This window comes from Rhipicephalus microplus, chromosome 5 (genome assembly GCF_043290135.1).
Source record: "Rhipicephalus microplus isolate Deutch F79 chromosome 5, USDA_Rmic, whole genome shotgun sequence".
Lineage (NCBI taxonomy): Eukaryota > Metazoa > Arthropoda > Arachnida > Ixodida > Ixodidae > Rhipicephalus > Rhipicephalus microplus.
This window is the reverse complement of record NC_134704.1, coordinates 86,057,886-86,075,963: the sequence shown is the minus strand read 5'-3', so window position 1 is coordinate 86,075,963 and position 18,078 is coordinate 86,057,886. Positions and strand designations below refer to the sequence as shown.

The following is an 18,078-nucleotide window of genomic DNA, read 5'->3' as shown; positions in this document are numbered from 1 at the left end:
ATTAGGGTGTGTACGCTCGATTACGCGCCCTTATTTTGCAGTGGGAGAATCGCACGTAGCGAACTCGCAAAGTTCGTTGCAATCGTTGCACATCCTCCATTCGCGAAAAGGCTGCGCTTTTCAGACAGGGTGAAGTAACAACTGAGACGCTTACTCGCGTCCATCTGTAGCTGTGAGTACGTTTCGTGCGTCCTTTGTGCGTGAGAAACACAGGGCACGTTTCGATCTGCTTGCCATTCTGCATGTGACCTTCCAATTTGTTGCTATTGCGCTCATTGCTTCGCCTTTGTCGCAAAGCAGTGAGGCTTTTTTCCATGATCAAAACAGAAACGAACAGGCAGCATTTTATCGCGTTTCTTGATGCACGTGAGGTTTATTTAGTGCAGCTAAATCGGTTACTACTGATTATTGTAGGCTGCCTGTCTGATGTCATCGGGATGAGTTTGAGAATGTTCTACGGCAGCGAATGTGTTTTTGTACATTTACCTGAATTTGTCGATAAGTTGGGCCCTGTTGTTGATAATATGGTCATTTAGGACGTTGTCATACACTGAGCTTTCACTTTGCTGTAAACTGTTTTTTTTGGCTTTAGAGTCCCTTCAAGTGACCAAACCGTCCAACAGCTCAGACTTTTCAAATGCGAATGCATTTCTTAGTCGGGGCATGTAAGGCGTCTGTTGGTGTCCACGCGCCGGCAGCTGTTATCTCTGCGCTCTCACTCCATTCCCTCTAGCAACATCTACGGGCGCGCGCGCTTACCCTCGCCCCTATTAACCAGAGCAGGTGGTGCGAGTGGAGTAGCGGGGAATGTTTGAAGAGGAGGAGCGTGCTCTGGCATGTGAGGGCCAGAGCGCTCGGCGGAGCTGCCACGTTTGTAGGAGAGAGTGTAGGAGAGGGCAGGTTCAGTGCTACGCTTACAATAACAAATCCTTGCTAGTCACAAAATTAGTGTATGGACATTATGACTTTGTGTTCGATTCTTTGTCACTTCATGTCACTCAATTTAGATTGGATACGGCAACGCTCAAGTAAAACAAATGCAAGACCCATTCAAAAAAGATTTAATATGTTGCTTGAATACACTTGTGCAGTGTTTAATCTCTGTTAAAATTCTTAGTGACAAACTTGAAAAAAAAGTATGAAATAGAGATGCAAGATTTGCTCCAAGTCGGTACTTAAGAAAGTACAGTTGCAGCAATGAAAAAATTGAACTAGAATTGGAATTACTCTCAACTCGTAGAAAGAAACTGCGGTTAAAACTCCTGTACCAGATATTTCATAGTAAATCCGGCATTGAAAAAGCACCTTCACAAGCTCATTATGTCTCTTCGCAAGCTGGTCATTGTTTTAGGATTTTAGAGTACTGTACCAGATCTGATATGTATGGTAATTCGTTTTTTGTTGTGTGCTTAGAAAAAAAAGGTAAAAGATTTACAGTTTTTGGTACTATACTATGGGATAGCATAAGGCCGTCCCATAGGCGTTACATATCATGAGACCGTGTCAACAAAAATTATGCCATGAACGAGTTCGTATTTCTCATCCAGGAGAGAAGATCCACCGCACATGAGCCTCGGTGATCAGGCAGAAGTGTTGTCCCCAAGGAGGTGTAAAACATTTTTTAGCCTCCTTAGTTGCGCCAAAGAAGGCTTTAAAAATGCTGGAGAGGAAATGATTGCACAGGTACGAAATTGTGGATATGGCAATGTGGCAGCTGCGGTGGCCATCTTACTAGTGTCATGATACGGTATCACCGTTGAGCGATTATGAACTGAGCATTTCCCACGAATGCCCAACAAGTTTATTGTGGAAACTTTTTCGGGTCACATAGTGCTCAAAGTGCGTCTTATTGTTACCCTCTTATTGTCTTATTGTCGCCCGATCGCATTGGCTAGTTGCGTGGGTAAAGTGATGGAGAGAATGATTCTCGTCCGACTCGAGTGGTACTTGGATTATCATGCGATCGACCCAAATGCCATGGCTGGCTTTTGACGTGGTCGATCATCGATCGATAGCGTCATCGACCTAATCCCATACGTTGAACACGAGAAAGGCCATAAGCGTCTTTGCGCCTCTCTGTTCATTGACGTTAAAGGAGCCTATGATAGCGTTACACATGAAGCCGTCCTTACCGCACAAGAAGTGATTGGAGTGGGTGGCCGAATGTTTAAGTGGATACGCAGCTATCTCGAAATGCGATCCTATTTTGTGAGTACAGAGACCAGGAACACGTCTACACATTTCAGTTGTCATGGCGTCCCTCAGGGTGGTGTACTGAGCCCCGTGCTATTCAATATAACACTAATCGCTCTCAATACGCACCTACCAAACAATATTTATCTATCAACATAAGCTGATGACATCTGCATCTGGACATCTGCGGTAACTCGCCTGCAGTTACGAGCGAGAATACAGAGAGCTGCTACTGTAACTACTTCGCATCTACGCAATCGAGGCCTGGAAATTTCCTCCGGAAAGTGCGCTCTTCTGGCATTTACGCGCCAACCCATGTCGAATTACAGAGTGTCAATTAACGGTCAAAATATACTATATCGTCGATCTCACAAATTTCTGGGTGTAAAAGTCGACAGAGACATATCATGGAGCCCTCATGTGTCGTATTTGAAAAAGCAATTGACAGGCATATGCCATCTTTTCAAGTTTCTCGCTGGAAAGACTTGGGGAATGCAGCCTAATGCTATGTTACGACTGTACAGGGTGCTTTTCCTTGGCTTTTTACGATACAATGTGCTTGCATTATCAAACGCCAGCAAAAAAGTCGACGCATGATACAAAGCGTTCCGGCACAGGCGCTTCGAATATGTCTAGGTCTGCCTCAGGGTGCCTCAACAATGGCGACTATAGCTATAGCCAAAGACCACCCCGTGCAGACCCATATTGAAATTGAAGCTTTGAGGACATACATAAGGCATGTGGGCCGGACTCCCCATCACCACTTAGCCTCTCTACCAGTGGATAGACCTCATACTTCCTTTTGTCGAACAATAACTACACATGGTGACCCCCTACCAACTGGTTTTACGCCCGCGGCGAGACCTTCAATTCCTCCATGGTGCCTCAAACAGCCAGACATCAACCTGACAATTCCAGGCACCCAGAAAAAACGAGATTTCTCAATACCAGCCCTCAAGCAGCTCGCCTTACTTCTGCTGTACGAGAAGTACCAAGACTGCACCCACGTCTACACCGACGGCTCCGTCCTGCCAAACAGCTCAACTGCGGCGGTCCTTATTCCAACGCACGCCACAACCATCAAATTCAGGACAGCTCATGCAACCACAACAACGGCAGCAGAGCTTGCAGCGCTTCGTGCTGCGCTGCGTTTCATTACCGAGCAAAGCACGCAATGGTAGACGATTTTCTGCGACTGCAAGGCGGCACTACAGTCACTTCTGTAAACCTACGCCATGGTCCACACGAGCAGTTGGTATTTAAAACAGCAGAAATGCTACACCATATAACAGAGGAAGGGCACCAAGTTATATTTCAGTGGTTGCCAAGCCACTGCGGAATTATCGGTAACGAACGAGCTGATCAAGCTGCCCGTTCAGCTCATACAGAAGACAACGACCAGTCAATACCTCTCTCAAGGACAGACGCTGCTAGGAGGCTCCGCATGCTTGCTCGCCAACACTCCATGGCTCTTTGAAATGAGCCTCTCTTTACGCATGCAAGATTACGATCCCTTGATCTAACGTTAAGCATGCAGCTTCCAACAAAAATTCGACGAGGCGACGCTACTGCTCTGTGCAGACTATGGTTGGGAGTTGCGTTTACCCGTGCGTACGCGCTCCGCATAGGTATGGCCGACACCGCCGACTGTGCACACTGCGGAGATGAAGAAACAATCCGACATATCCTGTGTGACTGCCCGAAATACTACCTGGAAAGACAACACCTTTCTAATAAACTAAACAGGTTAGATGACCAGCCACTGTCCGAAGAAAGTATACTGCGCCATCGTCATGACTCATCGTCACAGAAGAAAGCCGTGCAAGCGCTACTGGGCTTCTTACGAACTACTGGCTTGTCGGAACGCCTTTGAGTGGACTGATTTTGTGTGTGCGTGTGTGTCGGTGTTTTTCTCTTATTTATTTTTTTAACTCTCCCTTTTTCTTTCAACCCCCTGTTCCCCAACCCAGTGTAGGGTAGCATACCGTATACTAGCATCTGGTTAACCTCCCTGCCTTCCTTTTTCCTCGTTTATCTCTCTCTCTCTTATTGTTACTCATTTTCCTTCGTAAGCTTCTAATTCCAAAGAAAGTTCTTTAAATATTCAGTCATCTATACTCGTTTCTGTGTGTTATTTTGTCAGGAACAACTATCTTTTAATATGGAACTAATGCTTAATGGAATTAATGCTTAATGAAACTAATGCCTATGGCATTAGTTCCATATAACTTAATTAATATGGAACTAATGCCTAAGGAATTAATGCTTAATGAACTATTAAAAAGTGCTTAACGAAATACAGTACTCGGTACTCTGCTGTGAAAGAGCTGAAAGCCGTCTCTTGGGCGTCACCACCTTAATTTCTGTTGCAAACGCCATAGCGCATGTTTAGAAAAAGTGAGTAACGAGTTAGAGTACTACAGGGACTCTACTATGCGAGAGCTTAAAGCCGTCCCGTACTATGTCGTGCGCCTAACACTGTGTGTTTGGAAAACGTAGTTAACGATTCAGAGTACTGTGTTGGATCCGTCAGTTGAATCGCTTATCAAGTTAACGAATGTTTCGTCTAAATGACGTGTCTTTCTCGTCAATATAACCCCCACTGCTGCAGCGCCTTCGGGCTAAGCGGTGTAATCATTTAATAAAAAAATAGAGGCACAAGTCGGTCATAATTGTGACAGAACAGTATAAAACGCATACAAGCACAAACCATTTATGCTAGTCGACGACTCCAATATCGTATATGCACCTAAGGCGCGTTAACAGCCCAAACATTTTCTTTCTGCCATGGATGAAAATGAACGTGAACGCTCTTTCACCCACTGTAGGCAACGTCGATGAAGACAAGCTACGAAGATGAAGCTTTACGGTAACGCTGACTAGTAGCTACTCTGAACTATGACCTGTAGATTCTTCACCCACTTGTCATAGTTTACTTCGGTGAGATACGTGAATTTTTTGCTTGGAGGTTACATGCCGAAACCGCGATGTGATTTTGAGGCCCGCTGTAGGAGAGGGCTGCGATATTTTGGTCACTTGATACTCTTTCAAGCGCGCCGAATTCTACCTACACGGGCCTCTATTATTTCCCTCCAATGCGCGAAAGCCGCGTTGGGGATTGAACCCGCGACCTGCGCTGCAGCAGCCGTGACCCGCAACCACTATACCACTGCGCTACATTGTGTTGGAACGTCTTGATACTCAACAAGCTATTCTGGACCACCCTCGTCTTCCATTTGAATATATATATATATATATATATATATATATATATATATATATATATATATATATATATATATATATTGTCACGAGGTTGTGACGTGGACGAATAGAGCACACAGCGAGTCGAATAATAAATTGTTTATTTGGGCAAGCCTGTGCCCAGTAAACAGAAAGTCAGTCTACAGTAGCAGTCTTGGACTGATACAAAGAGAAGTTTATTAACTTCAAACTCAAAAAAAAAAACTCTTTACAACCTTTCATACATACAGTGCTCGTTTACACACCCGTCTTTTGCACTATGGGGCATACAAACTCTATTATCCATAGAGGAAACTAGCGGCACATACACAGATATCTGATAGCGGCGAACGGAGCGTCGGCCGTCGATCAACGACTGACAAGCGGCGAAGTGCGTCGGCATTTATACTCTTGCCATCGAATGTTCCAGCGTTATCGCTGGCGGCGCCGTATGTTGCGGAATAATCTGTACAGTTCGCAGAGTGCACGTGATCTTATCGAAAGGATCTACTACAGTCCTGAAGCTTCTCGAAAACTGCAGGTGCGGTTTGCGCTGAGAATTGTTCAGTGTATTGGGGCGATAACCAAACTTGAGAAATGGAACGTGGTATTGCCCCCCTCTGAGAAAGGCATTGATTGATTGATATGTGGGGTTTAACGTCCCAAAACCACCATGTAATTATGAGAGACGCCGTAGTGGAGGGCTCCGGAAATTTCGACCACCTGGGGTTCTTTAACGTGCACCCAAATCTGAGCACACGGGCCTACAACATTTCCGCCTCCATCGGAAATGCAGCCGCCGCAGCCGGGATATGAACGCGCGACCAGCGGGTCAGCAGCCGAGTACCGTAGCCACTAGACCACCGTAACAGCGCGCTTTAACTAAAAATGAAGGTACAACAATAATGCAAGAAAGTACAATAAATAAATTACGATACAGTAATAATACAAAAACACTGTTTTAGTTTGTTAACGCACATGAAACGGCTTGAGGTGCGCGACGTGGACGACTTCCGGTCACGATCGGCGTCGTTGAGAGTTCGTGTTGCCATCGGGGACAACCTCGTAATCAAGTGAGCTGAGACGTCAAACCGTCCTGAACGGTCTGGAGTACCGTCGCAGAAGCTTTTCACTTAGTCCACGTCGGCGTACCGGCGTCCACACCCAAACACGTTTACTGGGCTGGTATTCCACAAAGCATCGTCGAATATTGTAACGGCGGCTGTCGGTCGTCTGTTTATTGTTGATACGAAGACGCGTGAGTTGTCGGGCTTCTTCGGCGCGTTAAAGGTATTCGCTCACATCGAAGTTTTTTTTTTTTTTGTGGGTGACGTTGGGTAACATGGCATCGAGCGTCGTTGCCTGGCTCCTTCCGTAGACCAATTTGTATGAAGATATCTGGGTCGTCCCGTGCACCTCCGTGTTGTATGCGAAGGTCACGTACGGAAGAATGGCGTCCTACGTCTTGTGTTCGACATCGACGTACATTGCCAGCATGTCGGCGATAGTCTTCTTTAGCCGCTCGGTCAGGCCGTTGGTCTGTGGGTGGTACGCTGTCGTCCGGCAGTGATTTGTCTGGTTGTATACCAAGATTGCTTGACTTAGGTCAGCAGTAAATGCCGTTCCTCTGTCGGTGATGAGGACCTCCGGGGCGCCGTGACGTAAGACGATGTTTTCGACGAATAACTTAGCTACCTCGGATGCACTGCCTTTGGGCAGGGCTTTTGTCTCGGCGTAGCGGGTGAGATAGTCGGTAGCTTTCACGATCCACTTGTTTCCGAAAGCCGACGTCGGGAACGGCCTCAGTAGGTCCATACCAATCTGCTGGAATGTTCGGCGAAGTGGTTCAATTGGCTGCAGAAGTCCCGCTGGCCTTGTCGGTGGTGTCTTGTGTCGCTGACAGTCCCGGCATGTCCTCACATAACGAGTGATGTCGGTGGTAAGACGTGGCCAGTGGTACCTTTCTTGTATTCATAACGCGTTTAAAAGTTACAGGCGCTGAGCAAAGACTGAAGGGCATCACCTTAAACTCGAAGAGGCCGTCCGGTGTTGTAAACACCGTTTTCTCTCGGTCTCTTTCGTCGACTTGAATTTGCCAATAGCCAGTCTTGAGGTCCATTGACGAAAAGTACTTGGCGTTATGGAGCCGATTAAAAGCGTCGTCTATTCGTGGGAGAGGATACACATCGTTTCTAGTGATTTTGTTCAAGCGGTGAAAATCGACGCAGAAATGTAGGGTTCAATCCTTTTTCTTCACTAACACTACGATGGACGCCCATGGACTTTTTGACGGCTGAATGATGTCATCCCGCAGCATTTCACCAACTTGTCTCTTCACGGCCTCGCGTTCTCGTGTCGAAACCCTGTATGGACTCTGACGGAGTGGTCTGGCATTTTCTTCGGTTATGATGCGATGTTTCGTTATAGGGGTCTGCCGAATTTTCGATGATGACGAAAAGCAATCTTTGTATTGCAAGAGCAGGGCCTGTAGCTGTTCTTGCTTATGGTTCGGAAGTATAGGATTGACGTCAAACACTGTGGGAGGGGCTTGGTTCCTCTGAGAAGGTTCCGCAGAATCGGTGAGGGCGAAAGCACTGGTGGCTTACACAATTTCTTCGATGTATGTGACCGTTGTTCCTTTGTCCACATGTTTGTACTCATTGCTGAAATTCGTGAGCATACCCGTTGCTTTGCCTCCCTGCAGCTCTGCGATTCCTCTTCCGACGCAAATATTTCGTGTGACCAACAGATGCTGACTGCCTTCAACGACGCCTTCGAAGTCAGGTGATTTAGGAGCGCTGACTGAAATACTGACGCTGGAGCGAGGCCGAATGGTGACTTGTTCTTCCTGCACATTCAAGGCATGATTTCCCGACGGCGTGCGCGGCGGTAGTGCTTCTTCTGTAGATAATGCTATCGACATTGTTCTTGGATTCATGACAGCACCATGGAAGCATCAGAAGTCCATGCCAAGGATGACGTCTCTCGAGCAACGCTGTAGGACTGTTTCTTTCATGTACCAGACGCCTCCGTCAAGCCGTGTACTTAGCACCTCCACCAGATGTCACGGAGTCGTGACGTGGACGAATGGAGCACACTGCGAGTCGAATGATAAATTGTTTATTTAGGCAAACCTGTGCCCAGTAAAGGGAAAGTCGGACTACAGTAGCAGTCTTGGACTGTTAGCGGTGAACGGAGCGTCGGCCGTCGATGAACTACTGACAAGCGGCGAAGTGCATCGGCATTTATACTCTTGCCATCATATGTTGTAGCGTTAACGTTGGCGGTGACGTAGGTTCCGGAATAATCTGTACAGTTCGCAGAGTGGGCGCGATCTTACCGAAATGATCTACTACAGTCCTTAAGCTTCTCGAAAAGTGCAGGGGCTTTTTGCGCTGAAAATTGTGTAGTGTATTGGTGTATTGGGGCGATAACAAAGCTTGAGAAATGGAAAGTGGCAATATATATATATATATATATATATATATATATATATATATATATATATATATATATATATATATATATATATATATATAATTGTTTTTTGTCTACCAACGTGTGCTTCAGAATGGGCATAATGCACAGCAATACGGCTCTCCTATTGTAGTGCACCTTAAACTCCAAGTCATCTCTACTCCTAACGCGGAAAAAAAAATTACAAATATATGTTTGGTGTTGCGCTGTCATGTACAGAGTCACTTATACCTCAACCTCTGCTATAAAGTCTTCATAATAGTAAAAAAGGGTCAACCGGCGCGGGTACTGACATTCACGCAGCAGAAAGTTTCAGGAGCTAATCGATAGAAGTTCGCACACATGTGATGCAGTGTTACTACGTACAAAGGCAAGTCTTACAATTACCGCACCACAGTAACTAACTTTTTGTGGGGCAGAAACAGCATTTCTCTAATTTAGTATATCTTGGCCTACGGCATCTTTGTAAATGCGAAGCATTTCTTAACGAACTTCGGCAACTTTGAGCGTTTTTATCTATCTATCTATCTATCTATCTATCTATCTATCTATCTATCTATCTATCTATCTATCTATCTATCTATCTATCTATCTATCCCTTTACGTTTGGGTGCTCTCGTGGACACCTCCTTAACTTGGCATGAACCAAAATTAGCAATTAAGGGAGGGTAAGATGGTTTGACGAATATGAGGCGCTACTCAAGACTTCAATAATGTCACGGTCGCGTTGCGTACGTCGTCAAACACTTCCCGCAAGACAGTGGCACGCACCCATGGGTGGGTATGTGCCGCTTGTATGTGGGTTGGTGCCACAGGTTATTTAAACTTCGTATCTACACAGGAACGACGACAACACTCTCACGCAATTTCAACGCGCGATCGTTCAGAAATGCCCGACATCAGTACGTTGAGGAGACGAATGCAAAGAATAAAATGTCAGGGTCTCAGCTGGAATCGAACCCAAGCATTCTGCGTGGCAATGGAGCATTTCACCACAGAGCTACGCCAGGTCACAGATCTACTTTTCAAATGGACGCTAATCTTTGAGAAACGGCAACAGTGGTAGCAGTGATGCCTACCCAATTTTATAAACATTACATGTGTACTCCTTTGATACAGCCATCAGGTCAGGCCAACGTCAATTGTGCTTAGTTGCCATGCGCTGAAGTTGATTTATGTAGCAGTGTCCAGGGCCAGCATCCTCGCGAGCATCAGCGCTTCATACAGGCTTCTGGTGTTGCTTATACGCATGTTCCTGTTGACATCGTTGCTAAAGTGCAAACAACTGGCTATATAAAGATCTGCAACTCTTCAACATATGTCTTTGCGCGCAACACTTGTATATATACTTAGCGTAACTTCATGACATGTCGCTCAGTAAAAGAATTGCCACACCGTCATGTTCCCTCAACATGCTTCGCATAACGTCGATTCCCAAGTACCTGGGATCTTTCGAATTTTTCTATTATTTTTTAAAACGTTTAATATATCAATGTCCGTTGGCCCGAATAATCTTTCCACTGTCATTTTGCCCAGCATTCATTAGTTGGGTCCAAATGTGTTTTCAAGCCTTTCTAGTGAGAAAGAGCTCTTCGAAATAAATTTATTTCTCTATTATTACTATGTTTTAATTCGTAAATGCTTCTTTTTGGGGGAGAGAATTCATTGTACAGAAATGGAGTAATATCACAAACACAAACTCACAAGATTGCAGACGTGGACACAAAAGTGCTAGTGGACAATCAGATGTCATGAAAGAATAACATTCCTTATATATGCCGGAGTCATGCATGTGTAAAAAAAAGGAGCCGCGATTCTAGCTCCACGAAGGCACGCTGACGCGTATACCAAATGTAGTCAGGCATTCGCGAAGAAGTAGCACGGTCTCATTGAGTGAATTCTTTGTCCCGTCGTATACGGTACCTCGTTGTTTGTTGTTTTTTTTTTGTACAGACGAATGGAAACGTGACAGTGCACTTTGCTACTTCCACCAGTCTTGCATAAATCAGTGGGGAGAAATATCCCTGGATTGGGGCTGTCACGCAGATTGGTGGAACACGATGCATAATCACGAATGCACGAACATGTCTCGCATGCCGGCTGTCTCGGTATCACGTCCGGCATGCAGCGGGGCTCGCGTGAAATCTATACGAACAGCACAGGAATACAGCAATAATAAGCGGTATTGACATGGATGCTATGACATGGTGTGTCACATCTTTAGTGCCGTCCATCATGGTGTGAACACTTGTAATGATCCGCCACTTTCTTTTATTCCTGGCTGTATTTTCTCGAGTTCTTTTAATTTATGAAACAGAGCAGCCAGCGCAACACTAAAGCACCAACTTTTCCTAAACTGCATGTAATAAAACAAATCACTGAACAAGTTCGCTCCTTTGAGCAGATCGCCATAAATTTCACGAAGTCATAAGTGAGATTACAAGCGATTGTACACCAATACCACACTCAGTTTTCGACCCGCACGTCACGGGTTCGATTCCTGGCTGCGGCGGCTGCATTTCCGATGGAGGCGGAAATGTTGTAGGCCCGTGTGCTCAGATTTGGGCGCACGTTAAAGAACCCCAGGTGGTCAAAATTTCCGGAGCCCTCCACTACGGCGTCTCTCATAATCATATGGTGGTTTTGGGACGTTAAACCCCACAAATCAATCAATCATCAACACTCAGTTTTCGGTTTCCCAGGCACACTTGCACAGCAGCGACTTCCAGTGAGTTGGAACAGAGGTCTTGCACTGGTAAGGTGACGTGAGGTATTTCCCCCCTTATGTATACCATTTGGCTTTGCCCACAGTTTGATGTGCAAAGAGCAGCGATGATCCGCACCTTGCGAAAAGGCTGTCATAGGCACCGGACAGTTGATGACGTCATCTTTCCTGAAGGACCCGCAGCAACTAGGAGGAACGTGCAACGAATTTTGTTGGTCTTTCTGCGAGACACTGGGCTGTCTGACACGTGGTGACAATTTCAAAATTCAGGAGATGCTCAGGCGGAACAACTGCTGGCCATGCAGGCCAGGCTAACCCCGCCTGCTGCACCACCACCACCGCCCCACCGCCCCCACCACCGCCGCCTACAAGCGATTGCTCACAATCAGTAAAACAGCGAATGGTGTGGGTGACCATGAGTTGTGCTGTCGTATACTTGATGATGCACTCATGAAGTCGGTTTTTACACAGACTCTATCACTTTTCGTTGTGCAGGTGTTCAGTTTTCGTTTCGGTTTTTGGAGCATGGTGGATAACAACGGTCGAACTTAAGGAGCTTTGCCCTTAATATCCACATATCAAGTAAATCAGAAGACCCATGCGAAGGCGAATGCAGCAGTAATTGTGCAACAAGTAATACCCACTCACAAACCTGCACTGAGGAATTCGTTATGTGAGATAGTAAGATAGGCAGCAAAGAATGAGAGAATGAGGTTTAAAAGAAAAATGCATAACACACACACACACACACACACACACACACAAACACAAACAAACCAACACGTGCATTGAGACACACACGATTCAACGAGATTGGCTCGCCGCATAAATATTAGCAACGTCTTCGTAGCTCTCTGGTTAGAAGCTAGAATTTCAACACTGAAACCAATCATACACTATGGGGGCACAGCTTTATAAGAGCACAATAATATGAACAGGATAAAACCTATGCAACATGAAAATAGATAACAAGCAAAACTCATGATGAAATTGCTTGTATAGTAAGAGTGCTGCTTCTTGGGCAAGTTGGAAATTCATAGCTTAATAAAAGATTTGCGGCGGAACTCCGTCAAGGAAAAAAAAAAAGGAGGAGACAGTATAGGGCGCCAGTCTAGCAACTAGTATTTTTTTATTGAACATCCGCTATTCATATATACATCCTTTGCCACGTGACAATTTCAGTGCATTGACGAATTCAAGAACAGCATTTCTATCTCTGATAACATTAACGGTGGTGAGCTGACACAATTATCCCCTTCGATGATTACTGTCTTATGATACACTAAAGATGTATCATAATCAGCCGGCACAGTGTACCCCTTCGATGACATTGGCAACATTGGTGTACTTGCCAGCAGACGCCATATGAGAAGCCGTGAACAGAAAGAGCAAGTTCCTAAATAAAGTCGGCAGTCTGGTGCGTAGGGAAACACGCTGCGATCTTGAGGCAAGTCCAAGAATTATTTTTCCAGACCTCATTTGCTGTTTAAAATTTGCCTGGAAGTCTTTGAACCAAACTGTCGACATTTACAGCTACGTGAAGGCCACCCAAAGCCAGTCTTTAGAAACTCCCTATCAACAGCAATATTGCCAGCTCTCTCCCTCGAAGAGTGGGAGTCACTCCTGTCACCCACTTACTAACGTTTTGAGGCAGACTGGACCAAAAGAGCTGTGGCATGCTTTTGACCTCCGCCCTTCCAACCACCACCAAGATGAATTCAAGGACCTCGTTCGGCTGTTAATAAAGTTGTTTCTATCTAAATCTATCTATAAGCTTGTTTGGTGGGCTTGGCACCATAGAAAGTACACTCTAGGATTGACGATCTTTGGTCATTGGCTAGACATGAAATACTGCTAGGAACTTGATTAGAAATTCATTTTCACTCATACCTTACGCCATGAAGAATGAACATAGAAAGCGTGTGTTCTTTCTTGGCAACGTAGTGCAGACAAGCCAATTTGATGAGCTGATAAGGCTACTCATCTTTTACAAGAGGCTTGAAAGGACAAAGCATGCTCACTATTGCCAAGAAATTTGAGGCTGCGAAGAGCAGCTGCTTCCGAGAGGAATACGGTTACGATTGTACAAGCCTTGGCTGCTGAAACAATACTTCTCTCTCAAGCTCAAATCAGGATTATGAGCTGCATCGTGCTGCTTTACAGAGTAACAAACATTGTGCACCATAAAAATGACACAAAATATGATGCCCAGTACGACACTCAACGTACAACACCGCATGAACCAACAGTGTAAATGTGTTCTTGAGTCTTTCCAAGACGAACGAGTAAACAAGTGCACAAGTGAACGAGTAAACAAGTGCACAGGTGCATTATGACAATAATATCCATGTCTTATAAGGCACAATTCTTTGAAAGCATAGAAAATTTTCTAGGCACATTTAGGCTACATTGAAGTTTCTTGTGTAACATTATTTCTCTGTATATAACTGTTGTCTCGCCATATTAGGCATTTCTCATTTAGTTAAACAAGAATGCTCAAGACTTTTCCAGTGCGAGTGGCTGCTCTTGGAATCTTCTGAGTGTAGAGCAATGAACAACCGATCACACCTTTTCGCCCTATATAGCCAACGGTGCGCGGCTGTCTGCATAGTTTGGTTCCATGAAAGCCATTACTTAAGATAGTAGCCTATATGTCAGACCGACGCACAATGAGTAGTTGAGCAAGGGATTTCGCAAGGCTCGGGTTTCCCAGTGGCAGTTCGTAGAACATCTATCTTTAGAAATTTCAATTTTTTGCTGGAAGAGCAGTAAGTTGGCAGTGCAAATTTTTGCTATGTGATCAAATGAATAAAGATTCATTGTACACATAAAGTATCATAAGACATACTTGAACGAGAATTCAGAAAAGAGAAAGACAACATTCGTATGCTTACTTTCTGCTTTCAAAAAATGAAAACAAAAAAGTTATGACTAAAAAGAGGTTTATTTCACAAGGTATCGATGTTTACAGTAAGATACATTATGACATAAACTAATAGAATCACCGCATACTGTCACACTACGCAGTTCTTTTCATGGCTAACTCCGTATAACGAGTAGCCAGCAAAAACTCAGTGGCCGCGCGATTTATTCGCTGGAACATCCGAAGTACTGGCGAAATGCAAAATAGTAGGTCTGTGCAAACGGCTGGAACGGACGTCTTAACCCCCTTGTCTGGTTTATGCTGTTTCGTTCATTGGGAAAAGGCGAAAATAAAGCGACTGTTTCTTCGAGAACAAATGGGTGTCCGTGTTTTCGAGGCCATGCGACCGAATGGATGCTCGCAACTTCCGTTATGGGACTTCCTGCTCGCCCTGGCGGCCAAGCTCGCCCCCAAAAGCGATCACGTGAAGCTCACCCAGCACACCAACGGCCCCGATTTGCAATTCGGTTAGGCATCCCTGATTTTCGTGGAGTGTGTGTCTCGAGTCAGAGCAGAAAATGGAAAGAAATATTCGAGCTGAAGAAAAGTAGCACTTTCATACCTCGGCGCTGGAGGAATACTCGGGCTAGATTCGGTTTCCAAAGCTTCGTGCATTTCAAATAATGAAGGTATTGAGGGAAATAAATTCTGTACGTAACGCACATTCTGGGCTTGTAATGGCCCGCCAATGTCGCAATAATGTGCTTTGGTCTGTTTTTTCACTAGTTAAAACAAACTGACAAAGACGGCCAAGAAAAGTATAGTGGATATTATTTTATTTAAAAAATATTTATGATGCAAAGGCGAACATTTAAAAGTGGACTCACCACTGGCAGGGTTGTACCTGCGGCCTTCAATTAACATTTCTTATGATTTTCCAACTGATCTGAAACTACGGTCACTCGCCATCCACTTTAGAGGGTAGGTATATATGGGTGCAGCTGCATAGGAGTACGTGGTACCTTACGGACCCGTAATGAATTTTTTTATAGTTTGCACAACAAAAAGTTATAATGTAGTTGGCACTTCACAACTGTTCTTGCCGTTGAAATTCCACAAAAAAAACATCCGATTTTACACTCCCGAACGTTGTTTTTCTTACAGCACGGTTAAAGACGACACACACGGGGACTGTTTACGGAATCACGTTGTATTTCTTAAGCTCAATCTCGAAGTCCTCTAAATCATTATCTGCAAATATAAATTTTATAAAGTACTAGTTGGCGGTTGACTTTTCAGTTCTAGTGTGCCACAAAGCAGATGAGTTGTGGCTCAGATCCCTGGCCTTGGTAGCTGCACGACCAATAACAATCAATTTCTAAAACATTCTGATGCCGGTTGTCTAAAGTTTAAAATGCACTTGCTCCCAACCTTCTATTAGACACATTACGCAAAACAAACCACTAAACCGGCATGTTTCTTTCATGAACGATCAATTATTTGACTAAAAATTAAGGCAGCTTCATTATAGTACAGAGCTAAACCTGATGGAATAGCGGAGTAGGCCAGCGTTCCTTCTTTCTTTTTGTAATTTACATTATTTCTTCCTGTCTTTCTTCATCTTTCACTTTATCTTCCTCTCTTTATTTTCTCCATTTATTTTTTCTCTGTCTCTCTCCATTTCTGGCTCTATTCTTTTTGTCTCCTTTCCTCTATTTGTCACTTCATCTTTCTATCTGTCTCTCTCTCTCTCTTTGGAACAACGCTGCAGTTCTATTGAGGCTTGTCTACAAACCAATCCTCTCTGAGGTTAGAGAAAAAAACAAGTCATACAGGCTATTCAAACGAAGGGAAAAAAGGTCCGGGGCATTCACAAGGGCGCAAAGACAGTATAAAGAAAAGAAAGAAAAGACTACTGAACAAAGGTGTTCATCGACGAAAGTTGACGCAAGTAAGGAAGACAACTTAAGCTGTTCTGACTCACAAAAGGAACGTGTCGTGCGCGGCAGCTGCAAATGAAGCGCTGCATACCCTAACGCACACGTGGATTTCACTACAGCTGTGCGCTACGAGAGCAAGTCCCGTTGAGCACACCCTCCAGGATTTTTAATCGCGTATATCGCATGTCCTCGCTTAACAGACACTCTTTTCCTGGTCAAATTCATAATTGAGTCCTCTGCAAGGGCTATTTAGTGAAAGAAAAATCGTATGTCCAGTTGCGTGCAGTGTGCACTTTATTCTGAAGGAAAGACGCTGGAAATTCCAGCTGTTCGCCAAAACTAGCTAATCGCACGTAACAGTAAAACGCTTCCTCACGAATCAACCAGAATGAGCAGAATAACAAGACCGGCTGTTTGTCTTCTCTGTCTAGCCAACTAGCATGAGGTAAAAAATTTTTTTTCCGTCTATTTTAAGAAGCTTGTTCACGCCCTACATGCCCCGAGGCTGTTCATACACATGTTCATAATAGCTTGGTGTTGTAGATTTCTTTACTTGCTCGTTGACGCTTTTTGGACGAGAGTCAGGTAGATTGGTGCAGCTTGCAAGCAGAATGCGCAATAAATATATACAAGTATGCTTGTAAGAGGAAAGCAACACTCATCAGAATGATAGAAGAAAAAATTACGACAAACGAAAGGTTGGCATTTTGGGCCCTGCTATGTGTGACTGCCAGAGCGAGCCATGAAACAGAAAACGATTATCGAAAAAAAACAAACAAACGCAGACGTAATGCTGTTAGATGTTGCATGGGATTGCGTAAGAGAAAACGCCCAACTGTAACTGTAGCGAAGCCTCCGAACTATGAAATGGGTCGAACTCTTGCGTACCTTCTAGTGGGGCTACCCAACAAGGACGCCGCTCGCGCTGGGAGCCCGTGCTTTGCTGTGACTGTCGCCATTGCATATTCTCGCTCGTTGCCGGCTAATAAACGCCTTAACAATTTGGTGGAGAGTGCTGCGATCCCTGTCTATGCCTTTGGAGCTACGATCACGTACCCTGCCATCTACTATGTACCCAGACGCTTCTCAGCAAACGCCTCCTCCAATGCCACCCCCTTGTCCCGGTGTCCCCAGAATCCGCGATCCACCCATCTTCACTGGCGCTGATGGCACTGACGTGGAGGACTGGCTCGCCATTTACGACCGCGTGAGCGTCCCCAACAAATGGGACGAGGACGGCAAGCTGAAAAACTTGGTGTTTTACCTTGCCGGTGTCGCCAGTTTGTGGTACAACAACCACGCGTCCGATTTTGCCACCTGGTCCGATTTCAAGGCCGCAATCGTCAACGCCTTCGGCCGCCCTGCTGTTCGCAAGCTGCAAGCCGAGCAGCGCTTGCGTGAACGTGCTCAGGAGGCTGGTGAGTCATTCACCAGCTATATTGAAGATGTCCTGGACCTATGCAACAAATCCAATCACACCATGTCCGAGTCTGACAAGATCCGAAACATCATGAAAGGCATCGACGATGATGCCTTCACGATGCTGCTCGCCAAAAACCCCGGCATGGTGGCTGAGGTCATCACACTGTGCCAGAGCTACGAGGAGCTCCGCCGGCAGCGTTCGATGACCCGACGCT

At 45.1% G+C, this 18,078-nt stretch overlaps 1 protein-coding gene across 1 annotated transcript in view; it reads left to right on the top strand.

Moving 5' to 3' along the window:
- Window positions 1-18,078, top strand: part of LOC142817510 (uncharacterized) — a 371,141-nt gene that overhangs the window by 28,655 nt on the left and 324,408 nt on the right. The gene's annotated exons all lie outside the window — the stretch shown is intronic.